Raw genomic sequence first — 23,569 nt, forward strand, 5'->3', positions numbered from 1 at the left:
AAGGAGAAACTCTGGACTTTTCCATATAGCCAAATCTCTGGCTTTGACTGAGGCTACAATCCCAACAACTGGACTTTTGTTATAGCCTACACCCAATCTCCCAATTCTCTATTACCTTTAACCTAGCCTAGCCCTCCATTGTCTTACCTCCCTATGGCCCCTAGCCACTTCCTACCCTTAATCCTAGCTAGGTTCCATTCTCCTTTGGTCACATGGTGCAGGTCCCTGGCATTCTATTACCTCACTGTACCCCCCCTCAACCCACAAACTACTTGGCCACTCCTAGATCCCTCCCACAGTCTTTCTGCATATAAGGTCCATCTTGTCTCCATTAAGATGCTCATATTCTTAAAATCTAGCCACTGCTCAGATTCTTATAATCTACCCAATAACTTACTAATGTTAAGACTCCTTGAGTCTGCCAACTATGGCAGATGTTCTAATAAACCTTGTTTTTGGCTGAAAAATAAAGATGATACTTATAAAAATGAGAAGAGAAGCAGATCCTATACCTCTCACAACTATGGGTAGAAGATAAGTTTCTAAAAAAAATGAAAAACAAACAAAAAAAACAAAAAAAAGGATCAGAGGCAATTACAAAGATAAAATAAATAACTTTGATTACATGAAGTTGAAAAACTTCTACACAGAGAAAATTAATGTACCTAGGAAAATTAGGGAAGTGATGAAATTGGAAAAAAAAGTTTGTATCAAATTCCTCTGATAAAGGTTTTGTATCCAAGATATATAAACATATAAACAACTGATGAATATACATAAGACTAATAGCCACTCTCCAATGGATAAATGGTAAAATATATTAAAAAAAACAAATAATACTGAAGTTTTACCTCATATCCTGCAAATTGGCTAAGAAAATTTTAAAAATATTATAGTTAATGTTGGAGGGATTATGGAATGATAGGCAAGCTAATAAGTTGGTGGAGCTATGAAATCATATAATCATTTTGGAAAGAAATTTGGAATTATGCCGACAAAGTGACTAAAATGTCCATACACATTGAACTAGAGACTCCATTACTAGGTGTATTCCTCAAAGAAAGCATTTATTAGAACAAAGTCCCCATATAATAAAAATATTTGTAGTAGTACTTTTTATGAGCAAAAAATTGGAAACAAATTAGATGTCCATAGATTGGAGAATGGCTAAGTACATTCTGATACATTAATATAATGAGACATTACTGTGCTGTAAGAAATAATGAATACAATAATTCTAGAGAAGCAAGGAAATGATGCAAAATGAAGTAAGCAGAGCCAAGAAAACAACATGCACAATGACTGCAAAAATATAAATGGAAAGAATGACGATATACACAAAACCAAAAGTGAATGCATAAAAATTATAAAAAACAACAATGACACCAAAGAAGAATTGTGAGAAAATAAGCCTTACCCACCCCTTTGTACAGGTTGGTGGTTCACAGTGTTGTGCATTGCATATATTTCTGGGCTTTTTCAGTGTATTGATATATATTGTAATGATTTTATTTCTTTTTTTGTCTTTTAAAAATACTCTTTTTTATATGAAATGGATCTCTGGAAGGATAAGGGGGGTGGATGTAAAAAAAAAAGACTGAGTCAAGTCATTCAACTCACCCCTTCTCCTAACTTCTGTTTATGTTGAGGACCCCACTATCCTTCTAGCAATCCACATTCAAAATTGCAGCATCAATCAATAAATAAACACTTATTAAGATCCTACTTTATTCTCAACCCTTTATCCTTCCTCCTTTCGTTAAACCAGTTGCCAAGTCCTGTCACTTCTACTGCCACAATATCTCAGTCATATTATCTTATCTCTAATCAGTTATCACCATGATTTAGACCCTCAACACCAACTAATTTGTTTCCCTGCCTTTAGTCTCCTCATTCCAATCACAAGTTCCAAAGTGATAGTCTTAAAATACATGTCTGACCATGTCCCCTCACAGATCTAAAATTTCCAGTGGTTCCCTGACACTTATTTGACAAAATTAAACCTTCTTTGTTTGGCATTTGAAATTCTTCAGTCTCTCATTCATCCATCTTTCTAAGATTGTTACATAAATTGTTTTCCCCTCAAAAGAGATCCTATACTCCAGTCAAATTGGCTTGTTTCACACAGACACATGCCATTCTATCTCACATCTCTGTGCATTCACATATTTTCCCTATGCCTGAAGTGAACATCCTCTTCAACTCCTCCTCTTGGAATTCCAATCTTCCTTCAAGGCTTGATTCAAGTGTCTTTGACCCTAGAACTAATCTGATCACTGCCTCCCTTTTTGCTTGTGTTGTCTTCCTAGTCATTACATGGTTTTGCTTAAAACATATTTTACATTTACTTATCTCTGTACATTTTGTTTCACTCCATTTGAATGTAAGATCCTTGGAACAAGGGCCTATTACATTTTAGTCTTTCTATCCCTAGATTGTAGGAGGTGGTTGTATCATAAGCAATTAACAAATGCTCATTGAATGTTTGAGGCATATATTATTTTGTGAACAAATCTGTGATTTCATTTTTATAGAGAACTATTGGTCAGTAAACTCTCTTTACCAATGTTTATTGGTACCTTTTTCATGATTTACAGTATTTAAAGACTTTCCTTGATCACTATGAGATGAACTGACTTGACTGGAGTTACACCAGCAGTATGTATCAGTGTCAGGACTTGAAAATATCTTCCTGACTCATACCTGAAACTTTTTTCTCTGTATCATATTGCCTCTTGAAAGTCTGTATCAGTCCATATAAAGTATAGTAATGGTATAATAAAACTATTTTTAGTACTCTTTCCCTAGAATATAATTTTCTATACTTGTTTTCCACATCAGGACTATTGAATAGAGCTCCTGATAATCACATGATTTTTGTGCAGAGGGAGCAGACACCGCTCTTCTACCAATGGTTCAACTTTAGGTGTTTCTATGATAAACTTATCTGACCACATTTCTTTCAATAGTTTTTCTTCTTTTTTCTGTTTCTTTTTATTCTTTTAATTTATTTAGTGTTTTATTTTTCCCCAGCTACATGTAGTTTTTTTAAAAAAATTGTTTTTAAAACTTTGAGTTCCAAATTCTCTTCCTTTCTTCTTCTCTAACACTCGTCATTGAGAAGGCAAGCACTTTAATATAGGTTATATATATGTAGTCATGCAAAACATATCCATAAGTCATGTTGTGAAAGAAAACATAGACAAAAAGGAACTCAAGAAAAATAAAGTAAAAAGAAAGTATGCTTCAGTCTATATTCAGATACCATCAGTTCTTTCTCTGGGTATGGATAGCATTTTTTTTTTATCATAAGTCCTTCAGTATTATCTCAGATTTCTGTATTGCTGAGAATAGCTAAGTCATTTGCAGCTGATCATCTTACAATATTGCTGTTTCTTTGTACACAATACATTTCACTTTGCATCAGCCCATTTAAGTCCTTCTAGGTTTCTCTAAGAACATCTTGCTAATCATTTCTCATACTACAAGAAACTGTCACATTAACACACCCACAACCTGTTCATCAATTCCCCAATATCATTCCTTCAATTTCCAATTATTTGCCCCCAGAAAAAAAGGTGCTAAAAATATTTTTGTACATTTAGATCTTTTCCCTCCTTTTTTAAAAAAAAATCTCTTTTGGGATACAGACCTAGTAGTGGCATTGGTAGGTCATAGAGTGTTCATGGTTTTGTAACCCTTTGGTTATACTTCTAAATTGCTCTCCGGAATAGTTGAATCAGTTCTCAACTCTATCAATAGTACATTAATGTCTCATTTTTTCCCACATCCCCTCCAATATTTTTCATTCATCCTTTGTGTCCTATTAGCTGTTCTAGTAGGCATGAGGTGGTACCTCAGAATTGTTTTAATTTGCTTTTCTCCAAACAATAGTGAGTTAGGGCATTTTTTTTTCATATGTCTATAGATAGCACTGATTACTTCATCTGAAAACTGATCATATATTTTGATCATTTATCAATTGGGGAAAGGCCCTCATTTTTATAAATTTGACTCAGTTCTCCATATGTTTAAAAAATGAGGTCTTTATCAGAGAAACTTGCTTCATTTTTTTCACAGTTATTATTGCTAACTGTATTTTCCTCCATCATATTACCCCATTTCATTTATACTATTCTCTCTCTCCTTTCCCCTGTCCCTTCTCAAATGAGTTTTGCTTTTGACTACCCATGCCCCTAATCTGTCCTCCCTTCTATCACCTCTCCTTTCTCTTATCCCCTTCCCCTCATACTTTCCTGTAGGGTAAGATAGATTTTTATATCCAATTAAGTGTGTGTTATTCCCTCTACAAGCCAATTCTGAGAGTAAGGTTCACTCACTCCCCCTCACCTCCCCCCTCTTCCCCACCAGTGTAAACACTTTTTATTTCCTTTTTATGTTAGATAATTTACCCCAATCTACCTTTCTCTTTCTCCCAGTACATTCCTCTCTCACTCCTTAATTTTATTTTCTTAGATACCATTCTTTCATATTCAACTCACCCCATACCCTCTGTCTCTATATACTCCTTCTAACTACCCTAATAATGAGAAAGCTCTTATGAGTTACAAATATCTTCCCATGTAGGAATGTAAACAGTTTAAATTTATTAAATTCCTTATGATTTATATTTCCTGTTTATCTTTTTTATGCTTCTCTTGAGTCTTATATTTGAAAGTCAAAATTTCTATTCAGCACTAGTCTTTTGATCAAGAATGCTTCAAAGTCCGACATTTCATTTAATAGTCATTTTTTCCACCCAGAGTATTATACTCAGTTTTGCTGGGTAGGTGATTCTTGGTTTTAATCCTAGATCCTTTGCCCTCTGGAATATCATATTCCAAGGCCTTTAATGTAGAAACTGCTAAATCTTGTATTATCCTGACTGTGGCTTCACCATACTTGATTTGTTTTTCTTTCTGATTGATTGCAATATTTTCTTCTTTACCCAGGAACTCTGGAATTTGGCTTTAATATTCCTGGCAGTTTTCATTTTGGGAGGTCTTTCAGGAGGTGATATGTGGATTCTTTCAATTTCTATTTTACCTTCTGGTTATAGAATATCAGAACAGTTTTCCTTGGTAATTTCTTGAAAGATGATGTCTAGGCTCTTCTTGATTTATCATGGCTTTCAGACAGTACAACAATTTTTTTAAATTATCTCTCCTGGATCTATTTTATATGTCAGTCATTTTTTTCAATAAGATATTTTACATTGTCTTCTATTATTTCATTCTTTTGCTTTTGCGTTATCATTTCTTGATTTCTCATAAAGTCATTAGCTTCCATTTTCTCCATTCTAATTTTTAAGGGATTGCTTTCTTCAGTTAGCTTTTGGACCTCCTGTTCTGTTTGACTAATTCTGTTTTTAGGACATTCTTCTTCTCATTGGCTTTTTGGACCTCTTTTACCATTTGGCCTAGTCTGGTCTTTAAGGTGTCATTTTCTAGTGTCTGCTTTACCAAGCTGTTGATTCATTTTTTCATGATTTTTTCTTGCATCACTCTCATTTCTCTTCCCACTTTTTCCTCTGCCTCTCTTACTAGATTTTCAAAATTCTTTTTGGTCTTCTCCATGACCTGAGAATAATTCGCATTTTTCTTGGGGGCTTTGGATGTAGGAACTTTGTCTTTGTTGTCTTCTTCTGAGTGTATGTTTTGATCTTCCTTGTCACCATAGTAACTTTCTATAGTGAGAGATTTTTCCCATCATTTGCTCATTACTCCAGCCTATTACTTGAATTTTAACTCTTTGTTAAAGTAGGTGTCTGCTTCCAGGGTGGAGAGTACACTGGCCAAAACCTCAGGGGTTTAGTGCAGCTGTTTTCAGAGATATTTCTGGGGACCTGCAACTTTTCAATTCTTCCAAGGAAGTATGATCTAAGGAGAGATGTTTAGTACTCTCCTGGCCTATGTTCTGCTTTATGAGTGACCATAAGAACTCTGGAACTGTGAGGAGGGTCTGCCCTTCACTGCTGCCTCAAGATCTGCTATGCTAGTACTCCTCCTCAGTCTGGGACTGCCACTCCGTACCGTGACTTGGATCTCAGTATGGGCAAACCAACAGAATTTTGACTCAGTGCTTGCAAAAAGACCACTGAAATCTCCTTCTGACCAGTTGTTCAACCCTCTTACTGTCTGTGGGCTGAGAGCTCCTGAAGTAGCCTCTGCCACTGATGCTGTTGCTGCTGATTCAGTCAGTCCCAAGGCCTGCTCCTGGTTGGTTGTGGGTGGGGCTGTGCTGACATTGCCTGCTCTGGACTGTACTCCACTCTCACCCAGGTGCAACAGACCCTTCCTGTTGACCTTCTAAGTTGTCTTTGTTGTCTGTTGACTGAGAGGTCCAAAAATTTCTACTACTGTCAGTGATTCAGTTATTCTAAGGCCTGCTCCAGGTTTGCTGCAGCCGGGTCTGCATTGGCTCAGCCTACACTGGATTGCACTCCTCTCTCACCCTAGTGCAACTGACCTTTCCAGATAACCATCTAAGTTGTCTTAGGCTGGAAATTTTTTTTTTTCACTCCATCTTTTTGTGGGTTCTGCTACTCTAGAATTTGTTTAGAGTCATTTTTTAATGGTATTTGGAGGGGTTTGGGGAAGAGCTCAGGTAAGTCCCTGCTTTTACTCCACCATCATGGCTCTGCCTCCTCTTTGACCACTTTTTAAAAGTGTAAAGAATAGGGATAATTGTGTTCACTACTTACCTGAATGCTACTGGAAGGAGGGAATAGTACTGTCAATGAGATAGGAGGACACACTGTTCAGAATGATGAAGTGTTCAGCATTGGATTTGGAGTCAGAGAACCTGACAAATCTTGCCTCTGTTGTCTCATTTAATAGACCTCAGGAATGTCCCTTTGTCTTTCTTGCCCTCTATTTTTTCATCTGCATAATGAAATAGTTAGATTTGAGGACCAATATGGTTCCTTCTAGCTCTAATTCTGTGTTCCTCTAGCCCTTATGCTAGTACAACATAAAAAAAGGAGCTCTGGTCTGAGAGTCAACTGGCATAGTCTTTATTTCCAGTGTTCTGACAATTGGGTATTTTGGGCTCTGGCTCCCTCCTCTTTTACAGGAAGGTAGGGTGAGAATGAACTAGATGATCACTGGCATTCCTTAGAGCTAAAATTATAATATGTTTTTTTTTTTCCACTTTAGGTGAAACTCAGAGGTTTCAGCAGTAAGAATATATAACATATACACATATATGCATATATATAAACACACTATACATACCTACATATATACATATGTATATGTATGTGTATGTGTGTTTGTGTGTGCATATATATGTATGTATATGTATATAAATATATATATATATAAATGGGTGTGTATGTATCATGGTATCCCTATAAAATAAGAGATTAATTTTTTTGGAGTGGCTTTAGAAACGTCAAGTCAATTTGTAATCATATAATGTACATGGAGAGAATGCTCTGGTTTCTCTCTAGAAGGGAAAAGTTACATATCTCCCTCATGGTCTAGGATGATGCATGAAGTCTTTGGAAAATTTCTTTCTAATGGTATGGGCTCAATCTCCCATTCAAATGTTCCCTACACTACTTACCACCAGTTGTTAGCTCCCCAGTTCCATTTAACCAATTACTATCAATTAACTTTCACAAATTATATTTATTTAAAAATATAGCAAGGAAAGAAATACAAACATTTCATCCCAGCACCTGAGGGAGGCATTTTCCTCTGTATCACTCTTGTACCTGGAAAGGTAGGGCTCAGATTTAATGTCATTTCTACATAATATCAGCCCTACCAAGTTTAAGTTCAAATATGCCATAGCAATTGGATGAGTATGCATTTCAGCTTCTACTGGTGTGTGTTCCAAAAGTTTCTCCTAACTTTTTGAGTCCTAGATACTGTAGTGGCTGGCTGAAAATTTAGAATGGACTTCATTCTATGGATATCTTGGTAATAACTTTCTCTCCTAAGGTTCACAAGGTCATAGCCATTACTAATCTCTTGGATATAAAACAAGAAAGAAAAAATACCAATAGAAGGAACTGAAGATTATACTTACACTACATGTCAGACAGGCTCTGATGGGTACAGCCTAAAGCCTCTCCCCTTACATAATTTTTTTTTTGATGAGGCAATTGGGGTTAAGTGACTTGCCCAGAGTCACACAGCTAGATGTGTTATGGTGTTTGTGTCTCAGGCTGGATTTGAACTCAAGCCTCCTGACTCCAGGACCAGTGCTTTATCCACTATGCCCCCAAGCTGCCCCTTATAATTTTCTTTCTTCTCTCACTTGAATGCAGTCAGGCAATTAGGATTTAAATGGAAAAAAAAGGACTGGTTCTGACAGAATTCAGCCAATCAAAAGCCTGGAGACAGACTCTCCATTCATTTCCACATGGAAGATTGAATTATCTGAGTGTGATGGTTCCTGCTCATTGCTCCACCCCTCTCCCCTGCAATTGCGTACATTATGAATCTAACTTACTATTTTTCAAATTGTAGGGTGATTTGTGAGGGTCCATAATGGTTAATTGGGGAACCTAATTGGCCTGGTTAGAGATAAGGAAGGGGATAGGTATTGTGACATGTCTGTAGGTAAGGAAGATTACTGTTCTTTTTCTACTCCATCTTGTACATCAACATAAAGGCATTATCAAGAATATACATGCTTGGAAAAAGAGTAGAACTAAAAGGTAGTAAGGATGAGAAGCAATAGAGCACAACCTAAGTTTTCCGTTTGCTCTTTCAAGACAATAGAAGAAAAAGGAGACCTTCCACAGATTGGATGTACCCTCTGTGGAATTTATATAGAAAAAAATACACAAGCATGACACAGACTGAAATAGCATAGAGGGAATACAATCTGAATTGGTGGAGGAAATACTCTATCAAAATATGAAAGTAAAGATATCAATACAAGGAACCCATTTGTTTTAGTCTTTCATTCAAAATTTCTCTAAGTTGGGGCACAAATATGCAAGTATGACACAGTAGACAGAGTGCTGGGCTTGTCAGAAAAACCCGGGTGCAAACTGACCACTGACACTTACAAGCAGTATTATTGCCTTGACAAGAGACTTTCTCTCTCTTTCTCAGTTTCCTCATTAGCAAAATGGGAATAATCAGGATTTTTGTAAATATCCAAAGAGAATATAAAGTGCTATGTAATGTGAAATGAAGGTATGTGAAGTGCTATATAAACGTCAGCTATTATTATTTCCTTAGAAACTTATCCCCTTAAGCATAGCACCCTCAGTATATGAGATATTGCAGTATGGTGGAAGACAAACTGGACAAGGAGTCAGATCTTCACTCTTTATGCATTGGGACTACTATGTCCCTGTGAACAAATAATTTGATCTCCCTATGCTATGTTTATAAAACAAGGAGATTGGAGTAGATCATTAGATCATTAGAAAAGATGTCAGAGGCTACTCCAACACACTTTAACAGATTGTAAAACTGAGGCTCAAGAAACTTTAGTGTTTGCCCAAGGTCACACAAACAGCATGCATCAGAGTGAGGATTTTAACTTAGGTTTTATGATTATAGAGTCAATTTTTTTTCCACTGGCCCACACTATCTCTTTTACTTGTTCTCTCCTTCTCATTTTCTCCTTTTCACAGATGCCCCCATAGGTACTTCTAGCTGTAAGTAATACTATGATTCTTCAAGTAATTCCTGCACCTCATGACTTCTGTTTCTGTAGCATATAATTTAAAATTCCATTGTCTATATCATACACAGAGGAATTTGTCCTATTTCTATATTTAGTCAAAAGGAAAACCCCATGCATGAAATAGCTCATGATTCAGCAGGTATGATGAATAAAGTGTGATAGGGACAGCTCATGAATATGCTCATCTGCTCTGAGTAGTAGAAGAAGGACACTCAGAAAAGGAGACCTACTTCAGGGACAAGACTTCTTTTAACAAGGAATGATTTCACACATGATCACCTTTGATCCTCTAAGAAACCTTAAAACAATACTGCACCGTATTTTCACAAAGTAGTAAAAGGGCTTCCCATCAGACATGATGTAGTACTGGGGAATGTCTATAAGGAAGGAGGAAGCTGCCCTCAAAGATTTCATTGTTGACCATCAATGAAAGAGCACCGCCATTTGGTCACCTCATTAAATTTTAGGGCAAAGGATTGTTTTAAGCAAATAGAAGGCATTCTATACATACTAAATAATAATTTTAGGAAGTAACCCCTACTGGACCTTAATTATACCATCTTTAAAGTATTTCTTACTTCAACAGTCTAAATTATCTTTTTCTTTGATTTAGTTCTGATTCCAAAGGAAAGGTATATACAGAGCATAGTGATTGACTATAAAACTGAACTAAAACCTGGATAGACTATTTTCACTGACAGGCAGGACCAAAAGTTTCAGTAAGTAACATGTAAGGTCCACATTTTTAACTGATTGCTTGGATTTGTCCAGCACAGATCTTGGAATTACTATAATTTCCAGACATTGTTATGACCTACCGAAGCTGAAACCTTCCCCTATCACCTTACATGTGACTATAACCATTGAATTAAAGACAATGGCCTATGTAGCAGAACAAGAAAAAGGCCTTCAGGAAATTCATTGAAGTCATTTTAGACAGAGACATCCTCTACCTACCCACTTCCCTTAAACCCATGCCACAAGAGAATAATGAAGAAATGCAGTTGCATAACAACTAGAAGGCTTTCAGAGTCATTATGATCAATAACCATCAGTCCCTTTACAGTGATTTCTGAATTGCTCGATCAACTTTGGGTGACCATTGTAAGGATGCTACATGTCTATGTGAATTTTCTCAGAGTTTATGGATACTGAGAGAAAAAAAAAATGATCTCACAGTATGTAAAGAACTCTCACATGGAGAAGGGATTTGACTTGTTCTTTTAGGTCTTAGAAGGCACAATTGAGAACAATAGGTAGAAGTGTGGAAGAAGCAAATTGAGGCTTGATATTGGGGAATTTTCCTAATAATCAGAGCTATCTCTGAAAGTGGAATGGGCTACTTCAAGAGACTTTGTATTGGGTTTCCATTCCTAGGTGTTTTGCAAGTCAAGGTTAGATGAGCCCTTGTCAGAGACATTATAATGTGAGAATTCCCTTTTGCATTTGGGTCAGATTAGTTGGCAATGAAGGTCCCTTCAAACTTTCAAATTCCAGAATTCTTCATGTTGGAATCACTGGAATGTATTTTTTGGGAGGTGGGGGTGGTTCAGGGATTGCACATTTTGGTAAGCTTTATTCCTGCAGCTGTAGGGCACAGAATCCTCAAACATAAGTTGTAGCTTCAATTATGGGTGAATGTACCTTAAGGTTTGTGTGTGTGTGTGTGTGTGTGTGTGTGTGTGTGTGTGTGTGTGTGTATGTGAGAGAAAGAGACAGACAGACAGTTTTTTTTTCTTTTTTTTTCCCCTGGTCAAATAGAAGGCATAGTGTATAGAGTGCTGGGCCTGGAGTCAGGAAGACTTGAGTTCAAATGTGGCCTCAGACGAGCTTTGTGAACCTGGGCAAATCACTTAACCTTATTTACCTGAGTTTCTTCCTATGTAAAATGAACTGGAGAAGGAAATGGCAAACCACTGCAGTGTTTTGGCCACAGAAACACCAAAAGGGGTCACAAAGGGTTGTATGTAACTGAAACAACTGAACAAAAACAATAACAATTTTCCCCCAGGGGATAACAATAATGACAACAGCAGCAGCAACAATAACAATTATAATTGTTAACATTTATATGGGCTTACTATACACCAAGCACTGTGTTAAGTGCTTTATAATTATGATCTTATTTGATTCTCCCAATAACCCTGGGAGGTAGTGGTTATTCCACATTTTACAGATAGAATAGGGAAATATTTGAAATTTCCATCCCCAAAGCTCCAAAATACACTTTGTGAAATAGGAAAACAAAGGATATTTATTTAAAGATTCACTGTGGTGCTCAGTGGCTTGGAATCACAGAATCAGAGGTTAGGAAGGAACTACAAAGGACATCTATTCCAACCTACATCTAAACAAGAATGCCCTGTATAACATATCCAACAAATAATTATTTAGTTTGTGCTTAAAGACCTCCAATATGGGGAAACCAGCTGACTCCCAATGCTCTCCTACTTGTGAACTTTCCCTGACTATCAGAGAATGATGGTCAAGTTTGGGGTGGAGAATTCCAAAAGAATGACTAATCAAACCTGAAGAATGACCTAGGTTTATTGGATCCAAAGCTGATTGCTAATTAGCATTTAGAACATTATGAATCAATCTATGGATAGGATAAGTTGCTTTTATATTTATCCTTAAGTATTGAAGAATTAAACAATTAGGGAGAAATATTTGAATGAGTTGAATCAGTGAGTAGGCATAGATTGAGTGTGATATAGTTTGTAGTGTCCTAGATTACTGTTGGCAAATTGCCATTGTTTTCTCTTTAAGTTTATTTATTTTTGTTTGTTTGTTTGTTTGTTTATTGTTCTGACTATCTATTGTTTAGCCAGTTCATATGCAACCACCCAGTGGGGGTCTTAGTTTATTTCCAAATGTTCTAAGATCTTGAGGACATTATCCTGGTTTTGTCAATGTCTATTCTCCCATATTCTAGGTTTGTCTTACAGTTTTATAAATATTAGAATTATTCATTTTAGGGGACTAAGGCTCTATTAATGGGTTTAGTTCTGGCTGTTATGAATCACTAATATCAACCACCATCGTGACTCCTTTTGTTTTGTTAATGTTATCCTTATAGTCATGATCAGTTTTATATTGGACTGTCAAGGCACTACATCCTGGTGTAAATATATCAATCCTACCTTTAATTAGTCTGTATTGTTGGTGGCAGATAAGAATTTCATAACCACTCTCAGTATCTTGGATTTATTCTCAAGAATATATTAAGACATTATCCATATAGGTAATTATGCATTGATTCAATAGATATCAGAGGATATATTTTATAATTTCTTATCAAATTGTACATACCTTGCAGAATACAAATCACATCAGAGTATATTTGAATTACCAATATTAAGTACAGGAGGTAGTTCTACATTTCTCTTTCTGTTGTATTTGAGCAAATAAGGACCAAACTAATAGGATCATTTCTGAGGGGACCTCCTTTCTGTTATGGCTTAGATATGAATATCAATCCTATATCATCAGTAAGTTCAATCCTCTAAGAAATGACATACTTACTTGGAGATCTTGAAGGCAATCAACTTGGTGACTTAAAAATTGGATATTTTCTAAGACATCAAGATCTATTTCATATATCATGGGTTTCTCCTATTCCTCATCTAACTTGATATCACTCTTTCCCTTCTGCCCTTTGCCAAAATCCTAAGGACAACATACCTAGGAGATACATCATATTGAGTCCTGTGAAACGTAGGCCATTCTGGACTCAAGGCTTACAGAGAAGAAATTAGAGTACCTGTAGACTTTGGGAAGTTATAGATCATAAAACTGATGACCACCTGCATACATGACCTGTGGGTAATGAAGGAACACATGAATATCACACTAAATCAGGAGATTTTCCCATCCACCAGGTGAATAAAGAGGACCAAAACACCACTATTGGGCCTCCAACTCCACCACTGAGATATGACTGTAACAATATGGAGTCTATGAAATTGTGCCAGACACAGTCCAGCAGAGGATATGCCAGTTCAAAACCACAGCAGTGAGAGATTGACTATTGTTTATGCAGAACAATAAGTAAACCAATATGGCTAGAATGGTGAGTGCATGAAAGTCAATAACATGTAACAAGACAAAGAAATATAGAAAAAGACTAGTTTTTAAAGAGTCATCAACATAGAGGTGATAATTAAACTTTTGGCTTATCATATCACCAAGATAAAGAGTGTAGAAAAAAGAAAAAAATAAGACAACTCCTTAGGGGACTGTCCATAGCTTAGGAGCATGGTTTGTATGATGAATCAGCAAAGGAGATTGAAAGGAGAGGCTGAGCTGATAGAAAAGTAACCAGGAAAAAGAAATATCATGAAATCCAAGAGATAAGAAAATAGGGGCAGTTAGGTGGTGCAGTGGATAGAGCATTGGCTCTGAAGTCAGGACGACCTGAGTTCAAATCTGGCCTCAGACCAAACACTTGACATGTACTAGCTGTGTGACCTTGGGCAAGTCACTTAACCCTGATTGCCTCACCAAAAAAAAAAAAAAGAGATAAGAAAGTACTCAGAAGAAGGTAATCCAATGCGTCACATTTAGCAGCAAGGTCAAGAAGAATGAGGACTGAAAAATCTCATCATATGTGGCAATAAATGCTTTTTGGAAAGAGGGAAGTCAAAGATAATAGTAAGGTTACAAACCTAGGAGAATGGAAAAATGGAGGTGTTTTCAAGAGAAATAGTTGTCAGGTCAAAAGACCTGACTTCAAGATACAAGTTAAGTTCTTACTAGCTCTAAGATGATGGATAAATCATATCACCTCTCTAAGCCCTAGTTTCATCTTCTGTAAAATGGGGACCTCCTACCTGGCTAGTCTAAGTTGTTGTAAAGAAGATGCTCATGGGTAGGCCAAGCTAACATAATAAAAATGACAATTCTACCTAAATTAATTTACTTATTCAGCACCATACCAAACTACCAAAAATTATTCTATAGAGACAGAAATAACAATAACAAAATTCATCTGGAAGAACAAAAAGTCCAGAATATTGAGGAAAATAATGAAAATAAATGCAAAGGATGGTGACCTACGTGTACCAGATCTTAAATTGTATTATAAAGTGGCAATATCAAAAGTGCTTGGTACTGGCTAAGAAGCAGAGTGGTGGATCAGTGGAACAGGTTAAGTATGCAAGACACAGTAGTCAATGACTGTACTAATCTACTCTTTGATAAATACAAAGACTCCAGCTTCTGGGATAAGAAATCACTATTTAACAAAAAGTGCTAGAAAAACTAGAAAAATGTATGGAAGAAATTGGTCATAGATCAACATCTTATACCCTATACCAAAATAAAATCAAAATGGGTACAGGATTTAGTTATAAAAACTGATATCATAAGCAAACTAGAAAAGCAAGGAATAGTTTACTTTTCAGATCTATGGAGAAGGGAAGAATTTATGACCAAACAAGAGATAGAGAACATTATGAAATACAAAATGGATAACTCTGATTATATTAAATTGAAATGTTTTTACACAAACAAAGCCAATGCATCCAAGATTAGGAGGGAAGTAGAAAGGGAACAATTTTTTTTACAACCAGTGTCTCTGATAAAAGCCTCATTTCTAAAATATATAGAGAATTGAGTCAAATTTATAAGAATAAAAGCCATTCCTCAATTGATAAATGGTCAAAAGATATGAATAGGCAGTTTTCAGAGGAAGAAATTAAAACTATCTATAGTCATGTGAAAAAAAGGTCCTAAATCACTATTGATAAGACAAATGCAAACCAAAACAACTCTGAGGTACCACATCACACCTATCAAATTGGCCAACATGACAAAACAGGAAAATGATAAATGCTGGAGAAGATGTGGGAAAATTGGAACACTAATACATCATTGGTGGAGTTGTGAAATGATCCAGCCATTTTGAAGAGCAATTTGGAACTATTCCCAAAGAGCTATAAAAATGTGCATATCCTTCCACCCAGTAATAGCACTTCTAGGGCTATATCCCAAAGAGATCATACAAAAGGGAAAAGGACCCACATGCACAAAAATATTCATAGTAGCTCTTTTTGTGGTGGCAAAGAATTAGAAATTGAGATGATGCTCATCAATTGGGGAATGGCTGAACAAGTTGTGGTATATGAAGATAATGGAATACTATTGTGCTATAAGAAATGATGAGCAGAAAGAATTAAAAAAAAAGTGGAAAGACTTACGTGGACTGTTGCAGAGTGAAATGAGCTGAACCAGGGGAACATTGTACACAGTAACAGCTACACTGTGTGATGACTAACTTTGATAGACTTGGCTCTTCATAGCAATGCAAGAATCTAAGACAACTCCAAAAGAGTCATGATAGAAATTGTTATCCACATCCAGAGAAAGAAATATGGAGTCTGAATGCAGATGAAAGCATGCTATTTGCTCTCCTTTTCCTTTGTTGTTTTGTTTTATTGCTTCATTCTTGTGATTCTTCCCATTAGTTCTAATTGTTCTTAATATCATGACTAATGGGGAAAATATGCTTAATATGAACGTATAAGTAGAGCCTATATCAGATTGCATACCATCTTGGGGTGGGGGGAGAGGAGTGGGAAGGGGAGAAAATTTAAAACTCAAAATCTTATGGGAGTGAATGTTGAAAATTAAAAATAAATTAATTGATTATCAAGAAAAAAAGAAGGTACTCTATAAATTTAAAGTGTTTATATAGGTGGAATCTATCACTACCTGTTTATTTCTGGCTTACCTGCTTATCCCCTTCTAGATACCTTATGTCAGATTGTCATCACATCTACTTTGCAGGGCTAAGGATTTATTTCCTAATGTCTTTTTTTTTGTATTTAAGAAATGTTTATTGATTGACTGATTGAAGGAAAAAACTGAATATTAAAGAGTTATTTTCATTTAGGAGGCAGGGTTTGAAATTGAGTTAAGCAGCAAAGACTGATCTCATACATATATGATAACAATACCAGTCGAAACTATGAAAAAAAACAAATGACTCCATGCAATTATGAAGTTCCACGGACAGCCATTCTGGTTACTTTATGGTTTTCATCTACCATTGAGAAAAACAAAATTGTACCTTAAACAACTTACGATCTGAAAGCCCAAATAAATATGTTAATGGCAAACCGCTGAAAAATTAGTGGCGTGGAGAAGAGTCACACAATTAGAAATGTACCCTAATCTTACACTGTTTCCTCCTTTGCATGCACACCATTATTTTTAAAGCCAATTATAATGTTTCTATCAGTCCATACCACACCTTTTCATTGAAATAGCCTATTCATGCAGTTAGGAAGTTCACTCATCCAAGGACCAACACTGCACCCCACCTCAGTGCCATTAAAACTCTGACTTGTTTGTCAAAGTAAAAAGCTGAGAAAAAAATGACAAAACACTTTATAAATTAAAGTATTTGCACTTGGCTAAACAAAGGCATGGTCCCAGATACTCTGAACCAAAAGCAAGAGAACAATTTAAACATTTAGCTACCACTCCCTTTAAGGACTAAACTGAGAAAAGTGTTGGGCAGAAGTTGGATTTCTCTGTGAGGGAAGGCTTCTTTCCACTAACAAGATCTCAAGGCCCAGTTACTTCTATAAGGAAAACATTATTAACTGCACTTTGAATCAAGAAACTGAGAGAATTAAACTGTGCTGTTAATAAGCTGACAATTTAAACTAAGGCTCTGTAGCCATGGAAATGGAGCTGCCTCCTCTATTGCTGAATTTTGAACATTATAGATAAAAAGGTCAATGACCAGTCTACTAGGTTTTTTCTCCCTGCTACAGTATTTTAACTGCATCTTTACAATCCAAAACAATTCTATTTCAAGAGGAATCATAGTTTATAAGCTCATTTTGTTTCCATTCAATGACTTCAGCTCCATCTTTGCCAGAAAGGTTAATCCTATTATTAGGAGAGCATAGGACTCCATGATCTCTTTTTCTCTTTTGAGCAAAACAATGTAGCATGGCTCAGAAGGTCCTGTATGTGAGAAACTCTTTCATTTTATTGGGTATTGGTAGTGCTAAGACTTGGTAAATTGTAAGGAAACTCTGAAGGGCTTTGTAGCATAAATGTTTCAATGATGATGGGACCCTGGGTGCTGCCCAAAAGTGGACATGGCCAAGTCTTGTCCTTGTGGCAAAAATTCTACCATGTGGAAAAAATGAGCATCAAAGACCATTGATCATAGGAGCAAATGCAACTGGAGCACTTGGTGCCAAAGCCCAGATCCTGAGAAGTCTGTCATCTGCCACTGTATCAAAGTATAACTGTTCTGGAGAAAAGTACACTGATCTCAGGGAGCTGGTGTGGACATTGTAGGTATAATCTGACAGAAAGTCTAACCCATGTTGAAAGTATCCTCACTTTCTCTCCAACATAGGGATACCACGTGATGACACTGGTATCATAGGAAGCTGTGGCAAGCAGTGTAGAGTAAGGTGAGAAGTCACAAGAAACCACCCTGCTCTGATGTCCCTTTAGCTTCTTAATTAACACATAGGACTGCATGCTCCAGAGAAGAACAGATCTCTCCTGCTGCAGTGTGGGGAGATGGAACAGCAATAAACCCACGGCAGATGGCCAGAGGCACCTGAATCTGTTTGCCACCTTTATTTAGATCCCAGATACAAAGAGTTTTTATTCCTTGATGCAGAAAGCAAAATCAAGTTTTAATTGGACGTGAAGCTCAGATCTCTCACCACATCCTGGTTGCCAGACAGATTCAAAAGCAGTTGCCTTCTGTCTGCACTGTCACTGATCTGGCTGTCATTGAGTCCCACAGCAAGAATAAAGCAACAGAAATCCAGTGCTTGGGGGCAGACTTGTGCCCAGAGTTTTCTACAGGATGGTGATGCTCACAGACTGAAGACCAAACCCAAGACAATCTGGCCACAGTCCAAGGTCTTTCCCTTTGGGCTGCCTCACCCCTTTTAGGCTCAAACCCTTGGGATGAAGGCCCTCAAGAGGCCATGGAATCAGATTGACAATAGGGTCTTTGAGACCAGGCAAACTAGGAATCATCAAGGGAAAAGACAACACTCCAAGTCTAGCAACTTGATTTCCAATCAAACTGATGCATTTGCCCAGGCTGCAGCTCAGCCAGCAGCAGAGGAACCTTTCCTACCTCTGTGCTGCCCTCACTAGGCCTGGCCTCCATGAGGCCGCAGGGCTGGCGCTAGGCCCCGGCTGCAGCTGCTTCTTCTCCTCTGAGTCCTCCTCAGTTTGGGCCACGCCTCGTGGCGTGGCTGGGCCCTCTGCCCAGCAAGCTCAGCTCCAGCCTCCTCCCTACCTGCCCTCCAGACTTCAATGAAGCTGCCATCAGCTACTTACTGTCACTTGGCCTAGGGTGGGCAAGAGGAGACCAGCTATCTTCTTGAGAGGCAGATGTTTTATTTTAAATTGTTGGAGCCTGAGAGTACTGCTCAGGCTAAATCCTTAGCTATTGTACATCTCTTGCTTCCTCTGTTACGTACCTACTCTCTAAGCTATTTCGTTTACATATTCTTACTCGCTCTGGCCCTTTAAACCTAATTGCTTTAATGTTGCCTTCCACTTATAGCTGACTGTCACAGGCAACAGCGAGCAGTACCCACGAGTCATCCTAAGTATTTCCCATGAAGGAACATTGACTGATTGAGGTAGCCAAAGGTGCTGTGGTTAGCATAGTGGATCAGAATTAAATATACTTCACCACATGCCCGATGTCTCTTGTCAGAGGGGTAAAAGGGATGCAGACACAACTACAGACACAGCTTTGCAAAATCCTGTTCAGGTGGTGATGGAGAGCTCTGTTGAAGCCAGTTATTCTTTATGAAGTGCAGCAGGCTAATAGAATTGTTGGAGTCTGCTGATTATAACATCATAGTGGCCCTTCTTTTTATTCATTGCTCAGTGACAGCAAATCTTTTGGCTTATATACACAAAATAATCATATAGTTAAAACCTCCAGATCCACTTTCTGAAGGGAAAACAAAATTTTATTGAATAATAGTGAGAAATGCCATATATGCAATCAGACAGGAAAAAGATTCATATAAAAATGGGGGCCCTAAGTTACAGGGCCTTATCATAGATGATAAGGGAAAGAACTGAGGGCTGTTAACTAAAATAGTTTTTTGCATTGCACACATCTAACCCTTCTCACACATTTTTCTTATATGAGAACTCTGAAATAGAGAGAACTTTTAGTCATGTTCAACTGCCTATAAAGTACTCTCTCTTTCAAATGCCTCCTTTACACTTTTGCCAGATATTTTCATATATATATGTGTGTGTGTGTGTGTGTATGTGTGTATATGTGTACATATACAAATATGTATATATATGTATATACATATAAATATACATATATATGTATGTGTATATAGGTCTGGTCATATCATTGCTTTACTCAAACCCCTTCAAAAATACCCTTTGTCCATTAAGTACAAATTTCTTGACCAAGAGTTCAAGGTTTTATACAATCTGACACCTGTTAACCCTTCCAACTTTCTCATACTACTCCTATATACACCCAATATGCTGCAACCAAAGTGGATTGTACATTTCCCATTACTTTTAACCTCATGTCTTTACTCACATTGTTTTCTATGCTGAGATCCTCTTTTAAGCATTCTTTATGTGACTCACTTGACCTTAGCTTTTTTGATCTGAAAAAAATGAGGAGGTTGGATTTGATGACCTCTAAGTTCCTTTCTAGCTTTAAAACCACGATCCTAAAACCTCATTCTTTGCTTTCTGAACTCCTACCCACCTTTTAAAATTTCTACACAAAGTGTTCTCTTGTACACTGAAGAAATAACTACTCCCCTCATCACCCTTTTGATTTCACGGAAAGTAACAAATATACTTTGCTTAGACTTTTCTTATGTGTCTATTCTATTTAAAAAATATTTCTGTTTTCAAATCTTTCTCTTATTTATATTTTATTTCTATTTTTCTCAATTACATGTCAACAACATTTTTAAGATTAGTTTTCTTAGATTTTGAGTTTCATTTTCTCTTACTCCATCCCTTTCCTATGCCCTCCTTGAGAGGGCAAGGAATTAGATACAGATTATACATGAACAGTCATGTGAAACATTTCCACATAATTCATTTCACAAAAAATGAAAAAAAAACACACACAGAACAACAACAACCAAAAATGATAAAGAAAGATGAACAAGTTTTATAAAAACTGAACTATTATAAAAAATGGAGAGGAAAAAGAATTCAACCATAGAGATCTATTATGGAAATAGAGAAGCCTGAGGTTCATCTTCAGAGGAGGATACTGAAGCAAAGAAACCCTCTTCTATCCCAAAGAGTAACGTCAAATGGTCACCTGCCCAAAAAGAATTAATTGAAGAATGTCAAAAAGATTTTAAAAATCAAGTGAGAGAGAATTAGGTGAAGGAGAGGGGCTGTTAGTTCTGGAAACCTACTTTCATCAGACATGGGTTCAAGAGGGAAAATACTTACATCCAGAAGAGTATAAAAGTCTTGTAAGATGAGAAAGAAATGAAACTCTAAGTCAATAGGGAGGGGGAGAAAATAAAGGAGGTATATTTAGAGAGGAGGATGAGGGAATAGGTTAAAAGTGAGATATAGAAGAGTGTTTAGATCAATGGGAATAGGAAGATAAAGGAGGGATCTTTAGAGGGGAGGGTGATGGAACAGGTCAAAGGGGTGTACAAAAAGGTGTTTAAATTAAGGGTAATGGGAGGATAAGGGAGGGATCCTTGGAGGTGTTAGGTTAAGCAATAAGAGGGCAAGGTAGAGTGCAGAAGTTAAGGAGGTAGGAGAAACAGGAAAAAAGAGATACGCACAAACATAAAAACAAAGATTAGAAGTAGAATCTGTTAGGGAAAGTATACATTTATATATGTATGTATGTGTATAAATGTATGTGTGTATGCATATATCAATATCTATATATAAACATATTCATACTTAATTGTAGCCCCAGGGGACGGGGAGAGGGGAGGAAGGGGAAAAAAGAACAAAGTAAAAAGGTATATGGCAGAGAACAAAAGAAAGTCTACAAGGAAGCAAAGAAAAGATGGAAAGCTTTCAACATAACACAGTTTTTAATATATAGGCTTTCTTTAAATGGAAGGTTACTGCTATCAATTCTGAATCCTCTCCTGTGTTCTGCTGTACATATCACAATTTTTTTTCTTTTCTTATTTTATATTTAAGTTTATTATTTGTTTATAATATGATTCTTTTTCTTTTCTTATTATGTATTTAGTTTTAATATTTGTCTAAAATAAAAAAATAAAAAGGTAAAGAGAAAAGAAAAAAATGTATTCAATAAGGTTAAACTATTTACATCCCTATATGGGAAGATGATACTTTTAACTCTTAAAAACTTTATTATGACATTTAGAAGAGGTATATATAAGCAGTGGATGTGGGTATAAGTTGACTTTGATGCGATAATGAAAAATAATTAATAAAGGATGAAAAGAAAGGATTATATTGGGGGATGAGGAAAGGAGGGGGCAAAAAGGGTAAATTACATCATTTGAAGAGGTGCAAAGACCTAGTACAATAGAGGGAAAGAAGGAAGGGAGATGAGCATTATTTGAACCTTACTCTCATAAAATTTGTCTCAAAGAGTGAATAATTTACACACTCAATTGAGTATAGAAATCTATCTTACCTTATAGGAAGTAGGAGGGGAAAGGGAAGAGTAAAGGGAGGGAGTGGATAGAAGGTAGAGCAGAAGGGAGGGAAGAAGTAGTAGGGGAAGGGGGAAAGAAAAGGGAAGGGCTGACAGAAGTGAGGGCAAATTGAGGGAGGTGGTGGTCAGAAGCAAAACACTTGTGAGGAGGGAAAGGGAAAAAGGAGAGGGAAAAGTATAAACAGAAGGGGGGATAGGATGGAGAGAAAGACATAGTAATTGTAACTGTGAATGTGAATGGAATAAACTTTCACATAAAATGGAAGTGGATATCAGAGTGGATTAAAAACCATAGTCCTACAATATGTTGTTTACAAGAAATACATTTGAAGCAGAGAAATGCAAAGAGAGATACACAAAGAAGTACAAGGCTGGAGCAGAAATGATGAGCAGGCAGACTTCAGAAAAACCTGGAAAGACTTGCGTGGACTGATGCTGAGTGAAGTGAGCAGAGCCAGGAGAACGTTGTACACAGTCAGTAACAGCCATGTTGCATGATGACTAACTTTGATAGACTTAACCCATCTCAGCAATGCAAGGATCAAAGATATCTCCAAAAGTCTCATGATGGGAAGTGCTATCCACATCCAAAGAAAGAACTATGGAGTTTGAATGCAGATCGAAGCATACAATTTGCCATTTTTTGTTTCTTCTGTTTTGTTTTGCTTTGTTTCCTCTTTCTTGTGGTTCCTCCTATTGGTTCTAATTCTTCCTTACAACATAACTAATGTGAAAATGTGTATAATAGGAATGCATATATAAAGCCTATATCAGATTGTGTGCTGTCTTAGAAAGGGGGGAAGGTGGAGGGAGAAAAATTTTAAACTCAAAAGTGATTGTTGATAAATCAAGATAAATTTAAAAAAAGGCTGGAGCAAAATATGTTATGCTTCAGCTGAAGTTAAAAACAAACAAACAAACAAACAAACAAAAACAGGAGTAGCAATCCTGATCTAAGACAAATTAAAAGCAAAAATAGATCTAATTAAAAGAGATAAGGAAGAAAACCACATCCTACTGAAAGGTACGATAGAAAATGAAGTAATATCAATAATAAACAAACATGCACCAAGTGGTATAGCATCCAAATTCTTAGAGGAGAAGTTAAATGAGTTACAGGAAGAAATAGACAATAAAAACTATACTAGTGGAAAAGGATCAACACATAAAAAATATTTATAGTAGCTCTTTTTATGGTGGTCAAGAATTGGAAAGTGAGGGGATGCACATCAATTATGA

General features: G+C 36.6%; 1 pseudogene; it reads right to left on the minus strand.

Annotated features, from left to right (window-relative positions):
- Nucleotides 1–17,627: 17,627 nt before the first annotated feature.
- On the minus strand, nucleotides 17,628–18,817 carry LOC114045220 (annotated as a pseudogene).
- Between the last annotated feature and the right edge of the window lie 4,752 nt (nucleotides 18,818–23,569).

This window comes from Vombatus ursinus, unplaced genomic scaffold, assembly GCF_900497805.2.
Source record: "Vombatus ursinus unplaced genomic scaffold, bare-nosed wombat genome assembly UNPS02014778.1, whole genome shotgun sequence".
In the NCBI taxonomy this organism is placed as follows: domain Eukaryota; kingdom Metazoa; phylum Chordata; class Mammalia; order Diprotodontia; family Vombatidae; genus Vombatus; species Vombatus ursinus.